Consider the following 4,320-nt stretch of genomic DNA (forward strand, 5'->3'; position numbering starts at 1 on the left):
CAATACTTGATCTTACAGCACAAGCCATTGCTGTTCTGTTTAGGAATGTTTCCCCTGTGCCCATATCTTCGAGGCTTTTCCCCACTTTCTCCTTTATTAATTTCAGTGTCTCTGGTTTTGTGTGGAGGTCTTTGATACACTTAGACTTGAGCTTTGTTCAAGTAGATAAGAATGGATCAATTCGAATTCTTCTACATGATAACTGCCAGTTTTGACAGCACCATTTGTTGAAAATGCTGTCTTTTTTCCACTGGATGATTTTGTCAAAGATCAAGTGACCATAGATGTGTGGATTCATTTCTGAGTCTTCAATTCTATTCCATTGATCTACCTGTCTGTCACTGTACCAATACCATGCAGTTTTTTATCACAATTGCTCTGTAGTACAGCTTAATGTCAGGCATGGTGATTCTACTACAGGTTCTTTTATTGTTGAGAATAGTTTTTGCTGTCCTAGGCTTTTTATTATTCCAGATCAATTTGCAAATTGCCCTTTCTATCTCAGTGAAGAATTAAGCTGGGATTTTGATGGGGATTGCATTGAATCTGTAGATTGCTTTTGACAGGATAGCCATTTTTACTATATTAATCCTGCTAATCCATTAGCATGGGAGATCTTTCCATCTTCTGAGATCTTCCTCAGTTTCTTTCTTCAGAGACTTGACGTTCTTATCATACAGATCTTTTACTTCCTTATTTAGAGTCACACCAATGTATTTTATACTATTTGTGACTATTTTGAAAGGTGTTATTTCCCTAATTTCTTTATCCTTTGTGTAGAGAAAGGCCATTGATTTGTTTGAGTTAATTTTATATCCAACTGAAGATGTTTATCAGATTTAGGAGTTCTCTAGTGGAATTTTTGAGGTCACTTATATATACTATCATATCATCTGCAAATAGATATATTTTGACTTCTTCCTTTCCAATCTGTATCCCCTTGATGTCCTTTTGTTGTCGAGTTTCTATGGCTAGGACTTCAAGTACTATATTGAATAGGTAGGGAGAAAGTGGACAGCCTTGTCTAGTCCCTGATTTTAGTGGGATTGCTTCGAGTTTCTCCCCATTTAGTTTGCTGTTGATTACTGGCTTGCTATATATTGCTTTTATTAGGTTTAGGTATGGGCCTTGAATTACTGATATTTCCAAAATTTTTATCATGAAGGGGTTGTTGGATTTTGTCAAATGCTTTCTCAGCATCTAAAGAGATGATCATGTGGTTTTTGTCTTTGAGTTTGCTTATATAGTGGATTACGTTGATAGATTTCCATATATTAAACCATCCCTCCATCCCTGGGATGAAGCCTACTTGGTTATGATGGATGATTGTTTTGATGTGTTCTTGGATTTGGTTAGCGAGAATTTCATTGAGTATTTTTACATTGATATTCATAAGGGAAATTGGTCTGATGTTGTCTTTCTTTTTTTTTTTTTTTTTTTTGTATCTCAGTTGTATTTGATAACTTCCCAGTTGAATTCACATTCCTTTCTGACATACATTCATATAAATTTGAGGTCTCTTTTCTGAAAATACACCAAAATCACTCATGCTTGCCTATAACTTTGTAGATTGCTGATGAGAGAACACTTACAAACACATACCAGTATTTAAGCACACTTACTTTTTTTAAAAAAAAAAAAAAAAGCAAAGTGGCTCAAACAAGAACAAAGCTCAGGAAAGTAGACAAAAACCAAGTAAGACTGAAGATGGTAACTATCCATCTGCTGCTCCCATCCCTTGTTATTTTTGTTCCACTTTTAGACAGGGTGTCACTGTCCAGCCCAGGACGGCCTGCTGGAGTCCCAGGCCCATCAGCACATCCAGCGTCTCCTTTCTCAAATCCCTCAACACCCTCAGTGTGTCTGAGCTTAAACTCTGCCAGTGCTAACTGAAAGGCTGCCGTGAATGGAGATATTGTCCCAATGAGAGTCTAGTGTAGAGAGTACACAGCAAGCAAACGGCACACTAGGTGCTGGCCATGCACACGTTCCAGTTAGACCAGGCTACCCAGGCTTGCCGAGCTCAGAGGCTGACCTGGACCTTCTGGGTCACTCTTACTTTACTGGGTTTTTTTTTTTTTTGTTGTTCCCTATTTGCTTGTTCCACTGTTTTGTAATTGCGGCAAGGTCAGAGGTTTAGTTAGTCTAAGAATGCTTAGCCACACCTCGAACTGTCTGACTCAAATGCTTTTATCCTTCTGAACATATGCCTAATTTCCACCTACAATTATTTTAAAGATATACAGTAAGTCAGCTGAAAAGCACTGATGAATGAGCTGCTCAATGGTTGTGGTTAGGACCAGGAAGGCCTTGCAGCACCTAAGGCATTGCTGGTACACCACCTCGAAATCAGAGTCATTGCCATAATAGGGATCTTCAATGATGAGCTGTTTCTGTGGATCATAGCTCCCAAGTAGCTCGATTTTAGCTTTGCAGTTTTTAACTTGATTACTTTTTCTATTGAGATCTCTCAGATTGCTTTCATCCATACATAGTATATAATCGAATGTGGCAAAGTCTTCTTTTGTAATCTGCCGTGCAATGTACTGCATGTGGATGCCATGTTTTCTCATGCAGTTCTGCCCTCGATAGTCAGGAGGGTTCCCCACTTCATAGGTGGATGTAGCCGCACTGTCTATCCTCCAATTATCGGAAACCTTTTCATCAGTTACCAGTTTTCTGAATACTGCTTCTGCAATGGGTGACCGGCAAATGTTACCTAGACACACGAACAGCACTGACTTGGACCCAACCTCTGCCATGTTTCGGTGCAGACCCTGGCGCCCAGAAACCGCGTAGGGACGAGGTGCATGTGCACTGCCTGATGTTGTCTTTCTTTGTTGGATCTCTGTGTGGTTTAGGTATCAGAGTAATTGTGGCTTCTGTTTCTATTTCGTGGAATAGTTTGAGAAGAGTTGGAATTAGGTCTTCCTTGAAGGACTGATAGAACTCTGCACTAAACCCATCCGGTCCTGGACTTTCTTGTTTGGGAGACTATTAATCACTGCTTCTATTTCTTTAGGGGAAATGGGACTGTTAGATCATCAATCTGATCCTGATTTAACTTTGGTACCTGGTATATGAAGTTGTCCATTTCAGCCAGGTTTTCTAGTTTTGTTGAGTACAGCAAACTTTTTGTAGTAGGATCTAATGATGTTTTGTATTTCCTCAATTCTCTTGTTATGTCTCCCTTTTCACTTTTGATTTTGTTAATTAGGATACTGTCCCTGTGCCCTCTATTTAGTCTGGCTAAGGGTTTATCTATCGTATTGATTTTCTCAATGAACCAGCTCCTGGTTTGGTTGATTCTTTGAATAGTTCTTTTTGTCTCCACTTGGTTGATTTCAGCTCTGAGTTTGATTATTTCCTGCTGTGTACTCCTCTAGAGCTTCTAGTGTGCTGTCAGGCTGCTAGTGTATGCTCTCTCTAATTTCTTTTTGGAGGCACTCAGGGCTATGAGTTTTCCTCTTAGGACTGCCTTCATTGTGTCCCATAAGTTTGGTAATGTTGTGGCTTCATTTTCATTAAACTCCAAAATGTCTTTATTTTCTTTTTTTTTATTTCTTCCTTGACCAAGGTATCATTGAGTAGAGTGTTGTTCAGTTTCCACGTGAATGTTGGCTTTCTATTATTATGTTGTTATTGAAGATCAGCCTTAGTCTGTGATCATCAGATAGGATGCATGGGATAATTTCAATATTTTCTATCTGTGGAGGCCTGTTTTGTGACGAATTATATGGTCAATTTTGGAGGATGTACCATGTGGTACTGAGAAGAAGGTATATCCTTTTGTTTTAGGATAAAATGTTCTGTAGATATGTATTAAATGCATTTGCTTCATAACTTCCGTCTGTGTCCATGTGTCTCTGTTTATTTTCTGTTTCCAGGATCTGTCCATTGGTGAGAGTGGGGTGTTGAAGTCTCCCACTATTATTGTGTGAGGTGCAATGTGTGCTTTGAGCTTTACTAAAGTTTCTTTAATCAATGTGGCTGCCCTTGTATTTGGAGCATAGTTATTCAGAATTGAGAGTTCATCTTGGTAGCTTTTACCTTTGAGTATAAAGTGCCCCTCCTTTTTTTTTTTTTTTTTTTTGATATATTTGGGTTGGAAGTCAATTTTATTAGATATTAGAATGGCTACTCCAGCTTGTTTCTTCAGACCATTTGCTTGGAAAATTGTTTTCCAGCCTTTCACTCTGAGGTAGTGTCTTTCTTTTTCCCTGAGATGGGTTTCCTGTAAGCAGCAAAATGTTGGGTCCTGTTTTCGTAGCCAATCTATTAATTTATGTCTTATTATTGGGCACTTGGGTCTATTGATGG

At 38.7% G+C, this 4,320-nt stretch overlaps 1 pseudogene; it reads right to left on the minus strand.

Moving 5' to 3' along the window:
* Nucleotides 1-2,210: 2,210 nt before the first annotated feature.
* LOC110286229 (low molecular weight phosphotyrosine protein phosphatase pseudogene) lies at nucleotides 2,211-2,805 on the minus strand (annotated as a pseudogene).
* Between the last annotated feature and the right edge of the window lie 1,515 nt (nucleotides 2,806-4,320).

This window comes from Mus caroli, unplaced genomic scaffold, assembly GCF_978045245.1.
Source record: "Mus caroli unplaced genomic scaffold, Mus_caroli_1 scaffold_5, whole genome shotgun sequence".
NCBI classification, from domain to species: Eukaryota; Metazoa; Chordata; class Mammalia; order Rodentia; family Muridae; genus Mus; species Mus caroli.